The sequence below is a fragment of the Chlorocebus sabaeus genome, chromosome 20 (genome assembly GCF_047675955.1).
Source record: "Chlorocebus sabaeus isolate Y175 chromosome 20, mChlSab1.0.hap1, whole genome shotgun sequence".
In the NCBI taxonomy this organism is placed as follows: Eukaryota; Metazoa; Chordata; class Mammalia; order Primates; family Cercopithecidae; genus Chlorocebus; species Chlorocebus sabaeus.
The window spans coordinates 128,960,897-128,980,264 of NC_132923.1; positions in this window are offsets into that span (position 1 = coordinate 128,960,897).

Consider the following 19,368-nt stretch of genomic DNA (forward strand, 5'->3'; position numbering starts at 1 on the left):
CTCATCATTTTAATGCTGCTATTAACATCTTCGTAAATGCATCTGTAAACCTTCTGGTTATCTCCCTAGGATGTGTTCCTTGAACTGGAATTGCCAGATCAAAGATGATCGACATTTAAAGATTTTTGAGTCACATTCCTATTTTAGGGCTTCCTAAGTTTTCACCATGAAGACAGAAGAGCCACCTCGGCTGGCATTTGTTTCTCTCTGTCCATGGCCCTTAGGGAGAGGGTAGGTACTTCTCAGGTCACTTGCAAGGGCAGAGAAAAACCTGACTCTTAGCCCATGGCAGTTAAGTCAAGAGAAAGGCTTAGAATGTGAAGAAGCTGAGGAGACTTTTTAGGGCACTTAAGAAAATAATCCTTGTGGTTGATTTTGTTTTTATTATTTTAATTCCACTCAGTGGAGGGGGGAGGGGCTCTCTTTTTAAAGAGAGCTTAAAGGAGGATTTTTTTGTTTTTGAGCTGGAGGCTTACTCTGTTGCCCAGGCTGGAGTGCAGTGGCACAGTCTTGGCTCACTGCAACCTCCACTTCCCAGGTTCAAGCGATTCTCCTGTGTCAGCCTCCTGAGTAGCTGAGACTACAGGCGCCCACCACTCCCGGCTAATTTTTGTATTTTTAGCTAATTTTTGTATCTTTAGTAGAGACTGAGTTTTGCCATGTTGGCCAGGCTGGTCTCAAACTCCTGACCTCAAGTGATCCATCTGCCTTGGCCTCCCAAAGTGCTGGGATTACAGGCGTGAGCCACTGCACCTGGCCAGATCTTTCTTATGTTGAGTTCTTTCTCTCTTTCTTTCTTTCTTTCTTTCTTTCTTTCTTTCTTTCTTTCTTTCTTTCTTTCTTTCTTTCTTTCTTTCTCTTTCTTCTTTCATTTCTTTCTCTCTTTCTCTCTTTCTTTCTCTCTTTCCTTCTTTCTCTTTTTTTCAAGACATGATCTTGCTCTGTTGCTCATGCAACAGAGAGGTTCAGTGGCGCAACCTCAGCTCACTACAGCCTCAACCTTCCAGGCCCAGGCAATCCTTTCACTTCAGCTTCCTGCATAGTGGGAACCACTGGCTCACACCACCACGCCTGGCTAGGTTTTGTAATTTTTTTTTTTTTTTTGGTAGAAATGAGGTCTTCCTATTTTGCCCAGGCTGGTTTTGAACTCCTGGGCTCAAGCCATTTGTCCACCTCAGCCTCCCAAAGTCCTGGGATTGCAGGCATGAGCCACTACACCTGGCCAAATTCTACTTTGTTACACTTTCTCATTTGTCCTCTCTGGGGCTTTTTTTTTTTTCCATCAAAAAGTTCACCGCCATTATTATCACAGCTAATATGTGTTGAGCGTTTCCCTTTATAAGCACCCTAACCCCGCACCAGCCCTCAAGGAGTTATGAGCATACTCTTATTGTCCACAATCTGCTGGTGAAGAAATCAAGAAGCAGAGGGAATTAACTTGGCCAAAGTCCCATAGTTGGTCAGAGGCAGAGCAGGATTCTCACCCAGAAAGTCTGTCCAGAGCCCCTTGGATCTACTCATGTCCACAGGACAGCTCTCAAAATGTTCACAGTCAGCCCCCGTGTTCCTCCAACCATCCCACAGCTAATTGTTCTTGGTTGACTCAAGTATTCCTTAATCTAAGTGATGGTTTCCAGAACATCATCTGGACACAACTGGGTTTGTCAAAAGTTCTGGTGAAATCTCACACTTGTCATGTGGTCTGATGAAGTAGGAACACAGACTTTTAACCTCCTTCGTCTTAGACATCGTGTCTTTGAGGAGATGGCCAGAGGATTTTCAGCAGCCAGGGCTTCAAGTTGGCTCCAGCAGACAATGGAAACCTTGGAATAGAGACAGCACTGAAAAGGGAGAAAGAATGAAAAAGAAAGATACAGACATTTTCCGGAAAAAGCTATACTACTGACCTTATTAGTGAATGAGCGCTGGCAGTGACTCACAGATGACGCATCAGAGGTTGAGCCTGGCCTCTGGGGGAACAGAGGTCCTGCTGGGGTGGGGTGGGAGTGGGGACATGCAGGCAGAGCCAGTCTGAGGGATGGGGAGGAGGAAGGAAGAAAATGCTTAGTGCTCTTTTGGAATTGTTGCATTTCAGAAGAAAGTGCCATTTATGTGAAAATGAATGTGTGACTGGAAACAGCCTAGGTGGAAAAGGGGATTAGAGAGAGAGATGTGGAAATCATAAACCGAGAGGTAAAAGTTAGAGATAAACTTTAAGTGTGGCCCAACCACGAAGTGAATCACTCTGGGATTTGGGTGGTTTTGGCTCACTTGATGGAGAGAAGCAAGCATTTAACATGCAAAGCTGTTTAATGTGCTCAGTTCCTAGTCTGGTCCTCTAAAATCTTAGACCACTTAGGCAACGGCCAGGCCAAGACTCGTAGCATCTTTCACAGCTGCCCTTTAGTCTTTGGAAAGAGCCTCTTGTGCTGGATCACGTTTGCCTTTGAGCCCCACTGAATTTCAATCCTATTAAACACCAGTCTAAGTGGCTTTGTTTTAAAAACTGTTCACTGACGAATATCCCAAGTTCACTTATAACCTGCTTTAAATTCCAGATACATTTATTGCTGCAGATAAAGATTTAATCTTTTTTTTTTTCCTTTTGGAGACAGGGTCTCGCTCTGTTGCCCAGGCTGCAGTGCAGTGGCATGACCTTGGGTCACCGCAACCTCTGCCTCCTCTTAGACTCAAGCAGTCCTCCCACTTCAGCCTCCCGAGTAGCTGGGACTACAGTCATGCGCTACCATGTCCAGCTCATTTTTTCTTTTTTTGTAGAGACAGGGTATCACTATGTTGTCCAGGCTGGTCTCAAACTCCTGGGCTCAAGTAAATCACCTGCCTCAGCCTCCAAAAGGCTGGGATTATAGGAGTGAGCCACAAAGATTTAATCTCGGTGTTATGTGTGATTACATTCATTATTGGGAAGAAGAATTTCATCCTTTTGCTTCCTACTTTCCTACTTTTAGTCTCTACTTTGCCCTCCAGATGGTAAACATGTGCCCAAGTCCAGTGGTAATGGAGGGTTCCTCTGGCTGCTCACCCCTTGCTGTGGAGGGAGACACCCTGCAGGGTGTTGCCTGCAAGGAGGGCCACTTGCAGGGCTCCCACAATGGAAAAGGCTGCTCCAGCAACCTAATGCCGTAATGCAACCTCTCAAATAACAGTACAAACAGCCTGGCCATTTTCATGATACTGTCATGGTCCAAGTCTTCCACATGCAGACAGAAAGAAAAAACAGCCTGGCCACAAGAATGGCCAGATTGCGCCTTTCTTTTCTTTTCTTTTTTTATTTTGAGATGGAGTCTTGCCCTGTTGCCCAGGTTGGAGTGCAATGGCGCAATCTCAGCTCCCTGCAAGCTTCACCTCTCAGGTTCAAGCGATTCTCCTGCCTCAGCCTTCCAAGTAGCTGGGATTACAGGTGCCCGCCACCATGCCCAGCTGATTTTTGTATTTTTAGTAGAGACGGGTTTCACCATGTTGGTCAGGCTGGTCTCGAACTCCTGACCTTGTGATACTCCTGCCTCGGCCTCCCAAAGTGCTGGGATTACAAGCGTGAGCCACCATGCCTGGCCGAGCTTTTTTTCCCCTCTGATTGTCTTCTGATCAAAAACAAGCAGTAGGAGAGTCACTGTGTAATATAATGGCGGTGCCAATGAGAAAACTGAAGCAGAAAGTGAGAGCAAGATTGAAAGGCAAGGAAAATTATGCTCTGGGGTAATGCCAAGGTTTTGACAACTTAATTCATTCTTTGGCAACTGCTAATAGCTCCTTTGTGAGCCTTCAGTTTCACTTCCACCTGGCAGAACCCGCTCCCGTAAGCTCATCTGTGAGCTGCCTTTTAATGAAAAATGTACTCTACCGTGGAGACTGATTGTTCTACATGGTTCAGAAAGCAAGTACTACTCATTCAAAATAACGTGTTATAGTTAGAGATGTGGGTTACTTAAAAACACCAGCTTGAACAATATGTTGAGCATTCCTGTCTGAGTTGGATAAAGCTATTTAGAAATGACAAATATTTTTCTCTGTTCCAATTTGATAAATATTAATAATTTATATCACTTGGAATAAAGCTGTCATCTGTTCCCTCAGCCTGGGCCGAGATGGGTTTGGAGCCAGCAGTTCTGATAGCAGGAGAGAGCCAGGGGTTTTGAGGCCCCTCCCGGGGAGACTTGGAGTGGGCGGGGAGCTCTTTGTGTCAGACCTTCCCGACGTCAAAGTCCTACTACCGGGTAGGGCACAGATCCACATGGAGGTTTACTCCTGGGTACGTGGGATACCTTACACCTTGGAACAGGTGCGGTGCGGCTGACTTCCGATGGGTCCGAGAGACAAGATCCTTTGATTCCAGGGATGGAGCAAGAAACTGGGGCCCCACAAGGGCCACACCGGCCCAGGGTTCCGACCCCCACCTCCCCCATCCCCTCACCACCACCTGGGCTTCCGGCCCGATAAGCCCCACCTTGCCTCTCCTGGCCTTGCCTTTCCTGATTTCCCCACCTCACCTTTACTGGCTCTGCCCTACATTGTCCTAGCCCCGCCCCTTAGCTCTGCTCACCACTCCAGGCCATGCCCATTCTTCCCTTGCCACGCCCACTCTTGTCCCCGCCCCTCTTGCCCATGCCACGCCCTCTCAAGTCGTGCCCCGCCTCACCCGCCTCACCTTGCCAGACCCCGCCCAGCCGTGGCCTGTCCTCACCTCGCTCCCCTCTCCGGCCCCGCCTCTATCCAGGCTCAGTAGAATTCTAGGCAGGAGTGGAGGCTGGGTGGATTGTGCTGGAGGCAACTGTAAGGATCCCGAGTCGCCGTTCCCTGCCCTGTCCTGTCCTTAAGGCCAGCCTACACCGAGGCCATCTCCTGTCCTTCCTGGGAGGAAGTATCCCATACTCCCTGAGGCTGGCACGAAACCCGCGTTTGGGCCGCCATTGTCCACCTCCCAGACCAATGGACTCGACCCAGATGTTGGTTAGCAAAGCACCTACAAAGGCTGCCCTGTGGTTACATGTTGACTACCAAGCACGCAGACATATGTACAAGGAAGAAACAAGAAAGGAAAATTCACCTTTGGAAAACTTCCCAAAGATGTTCCCTTTCCAAATGAGAATTATATACAATGTTATAAAAGTTGTGGAGAGATGGATGGATGGATAGATGATAGGTGGGTGGATGGATGAATGGATGCATGGATGATGGGCGGATGGATGAATGAGTGGCTGAATGGGTGGGCGGATGGATGGGTGGGTGAGTGGATGGATCAGTGGATGGATGGATGGATGAATGATCGATGAGTGGATGGATGAATGGATGCATGGATGATGGATGGGTGGGTGGCTGGCTGTCTGGGTGAGTAGGTGGATGAATGGTGGATAAAATGGGTGGATGGATGGCGAAAGATTGAGTGGATAAATGGATGGATGGGTTGTGGATAATGAGTGTGTGTGTGGTTGGATGGATGAAGCTACTCTTAATTATCTTTTGGAAAAGTGGTCCTGAGAATCAAGACATTGAAATATTCTTCTAGAAAAGATCACACGTTGGCTGAGTGCGATGGCTCATGCCTGTAATCCCTGCACTTTTGGAGACCAAGATGGGAGGATCGCTTGAGCCCAGGAATTTGAGACCAGCCTGGGCAACATAGTGAGACCTTGTCTCTGCAGTAAAAAAAAAAAATACAAAAATTAGCTGGGTGTGGTGGTGTGCACCTGTGGTCCCAGCTACTCAGGAGGCTGAGGCAGAAGGATCATTTGAGTCTGGAAGGTCAAGACAGCAGCGAGTCATGATCACACTACTGCACTCCAGCCTAGGCAACAGAGTGAGACCTTGTCTCAAAAAAAAAAAAAGAAAAAGAAAAAAGAAAAAAAAATCAGATGTTATTTGGCCAGGTACATATGTATCACACAGATAACATGTTCTTTAATTAATGCTCAGCATTGCCAGAAAATATTTATTAGCACACACTGTGTTCCAGGCGATAAGGATACATCAGTGAAAAAATACAGGCATACCACAGAAACATTACAGATTCAGTTTCAGACCACTGCAATAAGTGAATATTGCAATAAAGTGAGTCACACAAATTGTTTGGTTTCCCTTTGGGAGGCCGAGGCAGGTGGATCACCTGAGGCTGGGAGTTCGAGACCAGCTTGACCAACATGGAGAAACCCTGTCTCTACTAAAAATACAAAATTAGCTGGGCATGGTGGCGCATGCCTGTAATCCCAGCTACTCAGGAGGCTGAGGCAGGAGAATCGCTTGAACCTGGGAGGCAGAGGTTGCAGTGAGCTGAGACACTCCAGCCTGAGCAACAAAAGCAAAACTCCATCTCAAGAAAAAAAAAAAAAAAAAAAAAAAGAGTATTTTATTCCTAAAAAAGGTTAATGAGCATCTGAGCCTTTGACAAGTCATAATCTTTTTGCTGGTAGAAGATCTTACCTTGGTGTTGATGACTGCTGACTATCAGGATGGTAGTTGCTAAAGTTTGGGGTAGTTGTGGCAATTCCTTAAAAATTTTTTTAAAATTGATACGTGATAATTGAACATATTTATCAGTACATGTGATATTTTGATACATGCATATAATATGTAATGATCAAGGCATTTAGGATATCCATCATTTTGAAAAGTTACCATTTCTTTGTGTTGAGAGCATTTTAAGTCTTCTAGTTGTGAAATATGAAATATATTGTTGTTAACATGTAATGCAACCATAGTTACATTACTGTGCTATCAAACACTGGAACTTATTCCTTCTCTCAAGCTGTTTGTTTGTACCCATTAACCAGCCTCTCTTCAACCCCTCCCCATCCTTCCCAGACTCTGGTAACTATCATTCTACTCTCTACCTCCATGAGATAAACATTTTTAGCTCTCACATATGAGTGAGAACATGTAATATTTGTCATTCTGTGCCTGGCTTGTTTCTTCTAACATAATGAATTCAAGTTCAATCCATGTTGCTGCAAATGACAGAATTTTATTCTCTTTAATGGCTGAATAGTATTCTATTGTGTATAGTACCACATTTTCTTTATCCGTTCATCCCTTGATGGACACAGGTTGATTCTACCTTTTGGTTATTGTGAGTAGTGCTGCAATAAACATGGGAGTGCAGATATACCTTTGATGTACTGATCTTCTTCCCTTTGGATAAATACCCAGTTTTTTTGTTTTTTTGGGAAACCTCCACACTGTTTTCCATAATGGCTGCACTAATTTACATTCTCACCAACAGTGTATAAGAATTTTCTCCACATTCTTGCCTGCAATTTTTTTTTTTTTTTTGGTCTTTTTGGTAACAGTCATTCGAATTGGGATAGGTATCTCATGGTGACTTTGACTTTCTTTTTCTTTTCTTTTTTTCTTTTTTTCTTTTTTTGAGACAGAGTCTTGCTCTGTCACCCAGGCTGGAGTGCAGTGGCATGATCTCGGCTCACTGCAAGTTCCGCCTCCCAGGTTCATGCCATTCTCCTGCCTCAGCCTCCTGAGTAGCTGAGACTACAGGCACCCACCACCACGCCCAGCTAATTTTTTTTGTATTTTTAGTAGAGACGGGGTTTCACTGTGTTAGCCAGGATGGTCTCGATCTCCTGACCTTGTGATCCACCTGTCTCGGCCTCCCAAAGTGCTGGGATTACAGGCCTGAGCCACCGCGCCCGGCTGATTTTGATTTTCATTTCCCTGATGATTAGCAATGTTGAACATGTTTTCATATATCTGTTGGCCATTTGTATGTTTTCTTTTGAGAAAGGTCTATTCAAATCACTTGCCCACTGTTTAATCGAATGATTTGTTGTTGTTTTCTGTTGAGTTGTTTGATTTCCATGTGTAGTCTGGATATTAGTCCTTTGTTGGATGAATAGCTTGCAAATATTTTCTCCCATTCCATAGGTTGTCTCTTCACGCTGTTGACTGTTTTCTTTGCTGTGTAGCAGAGTTTTAGTTTAATATAGTGCCATTTGTTTGTTTTTGTTTTTGTTGCCTATGCTTTTGAGGTCTTAGCCATAAAATCTGCCAAGACTGATATCCTAAAGCATTTCCCCTGTGTTTTCTTCTAAGGTCTTAACATTTAAGTCTTTAATTCATTTTGAGTTGATTTTTGTATATGGGGGAGAGATAGGCATGTAGTTTAATTACTGTGCATATAGGTATTCAGTTTCTCCAGCACTATTTATTTATTTATTTATTTAGAGTCAGGAACTCACTCTGTTGCCCAGGCTGGAGTGCAGCGGCACTATCATAGTTCACTGTAGCCTTGACTTCCTGGGCTCAAGCAGTACTTCCACCTGAGCCTCCCAAGTAGCTGGAACTACGGGCACTATCCACTACGCTCGGCTAATTTTTAAAGTTTTTGTAGAGATGGAGTCTCCCTTTGTTGCCCAGGCTGGTCTTGATCTCCAGGGCCCAAGCAATCCTCCCACCTTGGCCTCTCAAAGTATTGGGGTTACACACATATGCTACCACACTTGGCCACCATTTATTGAAGAGGATGTCTTCTACCCAATGTATGTTCTTGGTGCTTTTGTTGAAAATCCATTTGCTGTGAATATATGGATTTATTTCTGGGTTTTCTGTGCTTTTCCATTGGTCTATGTGTCTATTTTTATACCAATACAATGCTGTTTTGGTTACTAACTTTATAGGACATTTTGAAGTCAGGTAATATGATGCCTTTAACTTTGTTCTTTTTGCTCAGCATTGCTTTGGCTATTCAGGGTCTTTGTGGTCCCATACGAATTTTAGGGCTGTTTTTTCTATTTCTGTGAAGAATGTCATTACATTTTGATAGGGATTGCACTGAATGTGTAGATTGCTTTGAGGAGTATGGTCGTTTTAACAATATTAATTCTTCTGATCCATGAACATGAGACATCTTTCAGTTTCTTTGTGTCCTCTTTAATTTCTTTCATCAGTGTTTTATAGTTTTCCTTGTAGAGGTATTTTACATCATTGGTTAAATTAATTCCTAGGTTTTTTATATATTTTATAGCCCTTGTAAATGGGATTTATTTCTTGATTTCTTTCTCAGTTCATTATTGATGTATGAGAACACCACTGCTTCTTGTGTGTTGGTTTTATATACTGCAACTTTACTTAATTCACTTATCAGTTCTAACAGTTTTTTGGTGAAGTCTTTAGATTTTCTCTATGTACAATTATGTTATCTGCAAAGAGGGACCATTTCACTTCCTCTTTTTCAATTTGGATGCCTTTTATTCCTTTCTCTTGCTGATTGCTCTGGCAAGGACTTCCAGTAACATGTTGAATCAGAGTGGTGAAAATGAGCATCCTTGTCTTGTTTCAGTTATTAGAGGAAAGGCTTTCAGCATTTCCCCATTCAGCATGATGTCAGCTGAAGGCTTGTTATATGTGGCCTTTATTACGTTAAAGTATGTTCCTTCTATGCGTAATGCACTGAGAATTTTTATCATTAAGGGATGTTGAATTTTATCAAATACTTTCTGTGTCTATTGGGATGATCATATGGTTTTTTGTCCTTCATTGTGTTGATGTGATGTATCACATTTATATGTTGAGCCATCTTTGCAGAATCCCTGGGCTAAATCCCACTTGTTCATGATGTATTATCTTTTTCATGTGCTGTGGGGTTGAGTTTGCTAGTATTTTGTTGAGGATTTTCATGTCTATGTCCATCGGGAATATTGGCCTGTAGTTTTCTTTTTCTGTTGTGTCCTTGTCTGGGTTTGGTATCAGGGTAATGCTGGATTGTAGAATGAGTTTGGAAGAATTCCTTCTCTTTTGGAAGAGTTTGAGAATTGATGTTAGTTCTTTGTAAGTTTGGTAGAATTCAGCAGTAAAATCTTTCAGTCCTGGGCTTTCTTCGGAGACTTTTTATTACTGATTCAATCTCATTATTTGTTATTGGCCTGTTCAAGTTTTCTGTTTCTTCCTGGTCCAATCTTGATGGTTGTATGTATCCAATAATTTATGCATTTTCTCTAGGTGCTCCAAATTGTTAGTGTATAGCTTTTCATAAAAGTCTCCAGTGATCCTTTGTATTTCTGTGGTATCAGTTGTAAATTCTCCTTTATGTTTTTGATTTTCTTTATTTTAGTGTTCTTTCCCGCCTCCGCCCACTCCCCGCCCTGTTAGTCTAGCTAGCAGTTTTACTGATTTTGTTTATCTTTTCCAAAAGCCACATTTTGGCTTTTCTGACCCTTTGTGATTTTTAAAGTCTCTATTTGATTTACTTCTGCTTTGGCTCTGATCTTTTGAATTTTTATTTAATTTTAAAAATTTGAGACAGGGTCTTACTCTGTCATCCAGGCTGGAGTGCAGTGGCACGATCACAGCTCACTGCAGCCTTGACCTCCTGGGCTCAAGTGATCCTCGTATCTCAGCCTCCTGAGTAGCTGGGACTATAGGTGTATGCCACCATGCCTGCCTATTTAAAAAAATTTTTATATTGATGGAGTCTCACTATGCTGCCCAGGTTGGTCTAAAACTCCCAGGCTCAATCAATGCTCCCCCCTTAGCCTCCCAAATTGTTGGGATTACAGGTGTTAGCCACTGCACCTTATTTTGATCTTCATTATTTCTTTCCTTCACTAATTTTGGGTTTGGCTTGTTCTTGTTTTTCTAGTTCCTTGAGGTACATCATTAGGTTTTTTATTTGAAATATTTCTTCTTTTTTGATGTAGGCATTTATTGCTATAAACTTCCCTTTTAGCACTTCTTTTACTGTATCCCATAGATTTTGATACATTCTGTTTTCATTTGTTTCAAAAATTTTGTTGTTGTTGTTGTTGTTAGACAGAGTCTTGCTCTATCATCCAGGCTGGAGTGCAGTGGCACTATCTTGGCTCACTGAAACCTCTGCTTCCTAAGTTCAGGCAATTCTCATGCCTAAGTCACCCGAGCAGCTGGAACTACAAGCGTGTGCCACTACACCAGGCTAAGTTTTGTATTTTTAGTAGAGATGGGGTTTCTCCATGTTGGCTAGCCTGGTCTTAAACTCCTGGCCTCAAGCGATCCACCTGCCTCAGCCTCCCAAAGTGCTGGGATTACAGGCGTAAGCCATCATGCCTGGCTTGTTTCAAGACTTTTTAAATTTCCTTTTTAAATTCTGCGTTATCCTAGTGGGCACTCAGGAGCATGTCATTTGTTTCCGTGTATTTGTATAGTTTCCAAAGTTTCTCTTTATATTGATTTCTAGTTTTATTCTGCTGTGGTTTGAGAAGATACTTGATGTGATTTTGATTTTTAAAAATTTGTCGAGATGTTTTGTGGCCTAACATGTGGTCTATCCTGGAAAATGTTAATGTGCTGATGAAATGAATGTGTATTCTGCAACTGTTGGATAAAATGTCCTGTAAATGTCTGTTAGGTTCCTTTGGTCTAACGTGAAGTTTAAATCCAATGTTTCTTTGTTGATTTTCTGTCTAGATGATCTGTCCAGTACTGAGAGTGGGGTGTTAAAGTCTCCAACTATTATTGTATTGGAGTCTATCTCTCCCTTTAGCCTAATAATATTTGCTTTATGTATCTGGGTACTTTGGTATTGGGTGCTCATATATTTAGAATTATATCTTCTTGCTGAATTGATCCCTTTATCATTATGTAATGACCTTATTTGTCTCTTTTAAAACTTTTTGACTCAAAGTCTATTTTATCTAAGTATATTTACTCCTGGCTCCTTTGGTTTCCATTTGCAGGGAATATCTTTTTCTGGACTTTCACTTTTAGTGTATATGTGTCTTTACAGGTGAAGTAAATTTCCTGTATGCATCATGTAATTGGGTCATTTTTTTCATACACTCAGCCAATCTATTTATCTCTCTCATTTTTTTTTTCAAAGGTGGGGTCTTGCTGTGTTGCCCTGGCTGGACACAAACTCCTGGGCTCAAGCGATCCTTTCATCTTAGCCTCATGAATAGCTGTGACTACAGTCACATGGCTCCATACCTGGCTCTATATATTTTAAGTAGGCAACTTAATTTAATCAATTTAAACTCAAGGTTATTATTAATAGGCAACAACTTATTTTTGTCATTTTAAAACCTGTTAAAAAGTAATAAAAATTGTTTCTGGTTGTTTTGTATATTATCCTTTGTTCCTTTCTTTCTCTCTTACTGTTTATCATTGCAGTTTGGTTGTTTTCTGCAGTGGTAACTTTTGAGCTCTTTCTTTTTCTCATTTGTGTGTTTGCTCTACCAGTGAGTTTTATACTTTTGTGTGTTTTCATGATGGTATCTACCATCCTTTCACTTCCAGATGTAGGAATCCCATGAGTACCTCTTGTAGGGCTGGTCTAGTGATGATAAACTTCTGCAGTTTTTGCTTATCTGGGAAAGATGTTATTTCTCCTTTGTTTTTCAAGGATAGCTGTGCTGGGTATAGTATCCTGGCTGGTAGTTTTATTATCTTTCAGCACTGTAAACATATTGTCTCATTCTCTCCTGGCCTGTAAGGTTTCTGTTGAGAAATCTGCTGGATTCTTTTATATGTGACTTGACACTTTTCTCTTGCTGTTTTTAGAATTCTATTTGTCTTTGACTTTTGACAGTTTGAATATAATGTGCCTTGGAGAAGACCTTTTTGGGTTGAATCTATTTGGGAATCTTTGAGCTTCCTGTATCTGGATGTCTATTATGTCTTGCAAGACTTGAGAAATTTTCAACCAAAATTTTTTTTTTGAGACAGGGTCTTGCTCTGTTGCCCAGGCTGGAGTACAGTGGTGCAAGCTCAGCTCACTGCAACCTCTGCCTCCTGGGTTCAAACGACTCTCTTGCCTTGGCCTCCTGAGTAGCTGGGATTACAGCTGCATGGCACCACGCCCAGCTAATTTTTGTATTTTTAGTACAGACGGGGTTTCACCATGTTGGTCAGGCTGGTCTCGAACTCCTGACCTTGTGATCTGCCCACCTCAGCCTCCCAAAGTGCTGGGATTATAGGCGTGAGCCACCATGCTCAGCTTTTTCAATGAAAATTTTATTAAGTATATTTTCTATACCTTTGTCCGTCTCTTCTTCTGTAGTACTCCAAATTTAAATATTTGATCTAGACTGCTTGCTCTAGTCAATTGTTGAAGCTGTAAATTGTATTTTTTATTTTATTCATTTAATTCTTCAATTTGAGGATTTATGTTTGTTTCTTTTTTATGGTATCTATTTTGTTGTTGTTGAATTTCGCATTCAGATCACAAATTGCTTCTCTGATTTCTTTGCATTGTGTATCTGTGTTCTATTGTGTTTCACTAGGCTTCTTTAATATCATACTTTTGAATTCTTTTTCAGGCATTTGGTATATCACTCTTTCATTGGAGTCTGTTGCTGGAGAATTATTGTGTTCTTTTGGAAGTGGAAGTGTCATGTTTCCTTGCTTTTTCATGTTTTTTTTTTTTTCATTGTTGTTGTTGTTATTTTGATGGAGTCTCCTCTCTGTTGCCCAGGCTGGAGTGCAGTGATGCGATCTCAGCTCACTGCAACCTCTGCCTCTCAGGTTCAAGTGATTCTCCTGCCTCAGCCTCCTGAGTAGCTGGGACTACAGGTGTGTACCAGCACACCTGGCTGATTTTTGTATTTTTTAGTAGAGATGGGGTTTCACCATGGTGGCCAGGATGGTCTTGATCTCCTGACCTCATGATCTGCCTGCCCCAGCCTCCCAAAGTGCTGGGATTACAGGCATGAGCCACTGCGCCCGGCCACTTGTGTTCTTATATTGATATCTACACATTCAGTGCAACAGTTGCTTCTTCTAATATTGTGGAGTGACTTTCACAGAAAAAGGCTTTTTTTCCTGTATATGTGTCTGTAGTATTGGTTGGGCAGGGCACTTTGGCTTTGATTCTAAGTGGGCACAGAAGTATAGTCTTTATAAGATTTTTTTTCAGCACCACTGGTGGTGGTGGCAAGCCAGGTGTGCCAGTCCTTGTGCCCCTGGGTGGTATATAAGGGTACTAGTGGTAGTGGGTATAGGCAGGACAATCTTTGGGTCTCCAGGTGACTTTCTCAGGTGCCAGCATTGGCAGTAGTGGGCTGGGTGGGTGAGTGGGTCTCATGGTTGCATAGCATTGATGATACCAGTACTGGTAGTGAACAAATCCATGCCCTCCCCCCTCTGCAGCACATGCTGGCACCAGCATTGGTGGCAACAGGCTGGGTGGACCCATCCTCAGGACCCCCCATGGTGTGCATGAACACAGCTGTGATGGGTGGTCAATCTCCTAGCCCCTGGATGACATGTGGAGGTGGTGGTGGCAGTGGTGGGTAGAGTGGTCTTGTCTTCAGGTCCTGGGAAGGTGCCCAGGCAAGCCAGTCCCCAGGCCTCCTGAAGGTGCTTGCAGGTTGTATTAGTCCATTTCCACACTGCTATAAAGAAATACCTGAGACTGGCCCAGCGCGGTGGCTCACGCCTGTAATCCCAGCACTTTGGGAGGCCAAGGCAGACGGATCATGAGGTCAGGAGATCGAGACCATCCTGGCTAACATGGTGAAACCCCATCTCTACTAAAAATACAAAAATTAGCCGGGCTTGGTGGCGGGCGCCTGTAGTCCCAGCTACTCGGGAGGCTGAGGCAGGAGAATGGCGTGAACCTGGGAGGCGGAGCTTGCAGTGAGCCGAGATCACGCCCATGAACTCTAGCCTGGGTGACAGAGAGAGACTCCGTCCAAAACAAACAAACAAAAAAAGAAATACCCGAGACTGGGTAATTTATAAAAGAAAGAAGTTTAATTAGCTCACAGTTCTGCATGGCTGTGGAGGCCTCAGGAAACTTACAATCACGGCAGAAGGCAAACGGGAAGCAGGACCTTTTTCACATGGCAGCAGGAGAGAGTGTGTGTGAAGGAACTATCAAACACTTTCAAAACCATCAGATCTCATGAAAACTCACTCACTATCATGAGAACAACATGGGGGAAACCACCCCCATAATCCAATCACGTCCCACCAGGGTCCTCCTCAGACATGTGGGGATTACAATTCGGATTACAACTGGCGATGAGATTTGGGTGGGGACACAGCCAAACCATATCACAAGGGCACAGTGACTCTACTGCTGGGGGGATGGTGGGGTTGCTGTCAGTGGCAGTGGTCCCAGGCCGGCAGCTCTGCGGCTCTGGGGTACATGGGCTTTGTCTCCCTTTGTCCCAGGGGCAGCCTCCCTGGTGTGCTGCACCACCCATTCCCAGGTTATAGGACATGCATAGACTAGATTGTTGGGGACCCAGTCACCCTGCATTGTGAGGCTGCAGCCTCTGGGTGGGGACATGGCAGAATGTCAGCAGGACTCCATGGATGTGGAGATGCAGGGGCTGTTGAACCCCAGAGTGGGATGGGGTCTGGTCGGGGGTGGGCTCTCAAAACGGTGCTGTGCTGCAGCTGCTCGGGTCTCGGGGGTGTGTAGGACCCATCATAAAATCGCTTTTTGGAACAATGCAGGCATCTCCCTATACTAGTCTCAAAGCCCACGAGGGCCAAGGGCCTTTCTGTGGCTAGGACTGCAGGAGTCTGTGGTGGGAATGTGACTTTGTGGCGATCTCTCATTTACCTTTTCCCTAAGCTGGGGAGTTTCTCCTGGATCTGAGCTGATCCTGGCTGGGCCGGCTACTTCACATCCCTCTCTTTCCATGTTTCAGAAGCTCCTTATCCCTTCCCTCTGAATTCCGGTGTTCTCTCTTAGCTGCTCTACTTGACATGTGATTATTCATTTGCTGTTTGAGTCCTTTGTGAAGAAAGTGAGTGCTGGGTGCCTCTGGTCACCATCTTGAGCTGAAGAATGTTTCTTACCATTCACAATTTAAAAAAATAAGACAATGATGAAGTTTGCTGCATCAAATGACTCTTTCACAAAACATTCCTCTGTAGCATATGATGCTATTTAATAACCTTTTACTCACAGCAGAACTTCTTTCAAAATTGGAGCCAGTTCTTTCAACCCCTGCCAATGCTTTGTCAAGTAAGTTTATGGAATATTCTAAGTCCTTTGCTGTCATTTTAACAATATTCACAGCATCTTCACCAACAGCGGATCCCATCCCAAGAAACCATCTACAAGATGGTCTTTGCTCATCCATAGGAAGCAACTCCTCATCAGTTCAAGTTTTATGAAATTTAAGCAACTCAGTCACATCTTCAGATCCCACTTCTAATTCTAGTTCTCTTGTTATTTCCATCACATCTGCAGTTCCTTCTTCCACTGAAGCATTGAACTCCTCAAAGTCATCCATGAGGGTGGAAATCAACTTCTTCCAAACTCCTGTTTATGTTGATTTTTTTTACCCCATCCCATGAATCACAAGTGTTCTTAATGGCATCTAGAGTGTTGACTCATGTCCAGAAGGTTTTCAATTGACTTTGCCCGGGTCCATCAGAGGAATCACTATCTATGGCAGCTATAGCCTCATGAAATACATTTCTTATACAATAAGACTTGAAAGTCAAAGTTACTCCTTGATCCATGAGCATCAGAATGGATGTTGTGTTAATACACATGGAAACAATAGTCATCTCCTTGTATATCCTAATCAGAGCTCTTGAGTGACCATGTGTACAGTTTGTGAGCAATAATATTTTGAAGAAATTTTTTTTAGAGCAGTAGGTCTCAAATGTAGGCTTAAAATATTAAAATATTTAGTAAACCATGCTGTAAACAGATGTGCTGTCATTTAGGCTTCATTGTTCCCTTGGTAGAGCACAGGGAGAGTAGATTTAGCATGATTCTTAAGGGCCCTAGGAGTTTTGGAATGGTAAATGAGTGCTGACTTCAACTTAAAGTCATCATCTGCATTAGCTCCTAACGATGGAGTCGGCCTGTCCTTTGAAGTCAGGGATTGACTTCTCCTCTCTAGCTAGGAAAGTCTTAGATGGCATCTTCTTCCAATAGAAGGCTGGGTCGTCTACATTGAAAGCCTGTTGTTTAGAGTAGCCACCTTCATCAATGATTTTAGCTAGATCATCTGGATAACCTACTTCTGCTTCTCCCTCAGCACTGACTGCTTCACTTTGCACTTTTACGTTATAGAGATGGTTTCTTTCCTTAAATCTCATGAACCAACCTCTATCAGCTTTCAATTCTTCTGTAGCTTCCTCACCTCTCTCAGCCTTCACAGAGTTGAAGAGAGTCAGGGCCCTGCTCTGGATTAGGCTTTAGCTTAAGGGAATGTTGTGGCTGGTTTGATCTTCTATCCAGACCACTAGAAATTTCTCCATATCAGCAAGAAGGCTGTTTTGCTTTCTTATCATTCCTGTGTTCACTGGAGTAGCACTTGGAATTTCCTTAAAGAGCTTTTCCTTGGCCGGTTGTAAAACTTGGCTAACTGTTTGGTACAAGAGGCCTGGCTTTCAACATGTCTTCTTCATTAAGCTTAATCATTTCTTTTTCTTTCTTTCTTTTTTTTTTTTTTGAGATGGAGTCTCGCTCTGTCACCCAGGCTGGAGTGCAGTGGCCGGATCTCAGCTCACTGCAAGCTCCGCCTCCCGGGTTCACGCCATGCTCCTGCCTCAGCCTCCCGAGTAGCTGGGACTACAGGCGCCCACCACCTCGCCTGGCTAGTTTTTTGTATTTTTTAGTAGAGACGGGGTTTCACCGTGTTAGCCAGGATGGTCTCGATCTCCTGACCTCGTGATCCGCCCATCTCGGCCTCCCAAAGTGCTAGGATTACAGGCTTGAGTCACCGCGCCCGGCCTTCTTTTTCTTTTTTTTTGAGACAGAGTCTCACTCTGTTGCCTAGGCTGGAGTGCAGCGGCGCAATCTTGGCTCACTGCAACCTTTGCTTCCTGGGTTCAAGCAATTCTTCTGCCTCAGCATCCCGAGTAGCTGGGACTACAGGTGCCCGCCACCACACCTGGCTAATTTTTTGTATTGTTAGTAGAGACAGGGTTTCACCATGTTAGTCAGGATAGTCTCAATCTCCTGACCTCATGATCCACCTGCCTCAGCCTCCCAAAGTGCTGGGATTACAGGTGTGAGCTACCGCGCCTGGCCAAGCTTAATCATTTCTAACTTTCTATTTAAAGTGAGAGATGTGTGACTCTGCCTTTCAGTTGAACACTTAAAGGCTATTGTAGGGTTATTAATTGGCCTAATTTCAATATTATTGTGTCTCAGGGAATGAGGAGGCCCGAGGAGAGGGAGAGATGGGGAAACAGCCAGTTGGTGGAGCAGTCAGAACACATATTTTTATCAGCTAAATTTGCTGTCTTATATGGGCACTGTTTGTGGTGCCCCCCAAAAATTTGAATAGTAACATGAAAGATTGGCTGGGCATGGTGGCTCACGCCTGTAATCCCAGCACTTTGGGAGGCCGAGGTGGGTGGATCACGATGTCAGGAGATTGAGACCATCCTGGCTAACATGGTGAAACCCCGTCTCTACTAAAAATACAAAAAATTGGCAGGCGTGGTGGTGGGCACCTCTAGTCCCAGCTACTTGGGAGGCTGAGGCAGGAGAATGACATGAACTCGGGAGGTGGAGCTTGCAGTGAGTCGAGATTGCATCACTGCACTCCAGCCTGGGTGACAGAGCGAGACTCAGGCTCAAAAAAAAAAAAAAAAAAAAAAAACAAAAACAAAAAACCACTGAGCACAGGTCACCTTAGTAGATATAATAATAAGAAAGAGTTTGAAATATTGTGAGAATTATGAAAATGTGTCACAGAGACTCAAAGTGAGCACACACTGCTGGAAAAATGATGCTGATAGACTTTCTCGATGCACAGTTGCCATAAACCTTCCATTTAAAAAAAATGCAATATCTGAAGTACAACTGAGTGAAGATCAATAAAACAAGGTACGCCTGCTGACATGGCCCTGCCCTCATGGACCTGCCAACGCCAACAAACCACACGTCAACAAACTCACAGCACATTGTGGGGTGCAGGGCTGTGGAGTGAAGCCGGGCCGGGTCAGGGGCCTGCGAGGTGAGGGAGGATGCTGGGGCTGCCCCTGTAAAGGACTCCATGCTTCTACACCATAGAGAGAGTACGTTGTGTTACGTAACTGATAAGTACACAGAGGAGTGGGAAGAGAGCAGGGCTGACCCTCACAGCTGCCCTTGTGTCCCACTCAACAGCGAGGATTTCAAGAACATCAACTCAGACAAGAGCACGCATGATGGCACCAGATCAAGACAAAGACAAGACCACTCTGCCTGCAATTTTGTCTGTTGAGATCAAAGCAAGAACATTGAAACAAAAAAATGATCCCTCATCACCTATCCTGGCTAATGTCAGTGATAGCTGCTTTTCTGCCAACAGTGGCCTTAGCCTCACATGGCTCTTTTAGCCTTTTAGGTGAGAATTATTAAGATAGCCAAGCACAGAATCACCCCCTTCTTCCTGACAGCATCCTGGATCCTCCCCCAAATCACCCAACTCAAGCCCAGACAGTGTAAGTCCTTTTCGATAT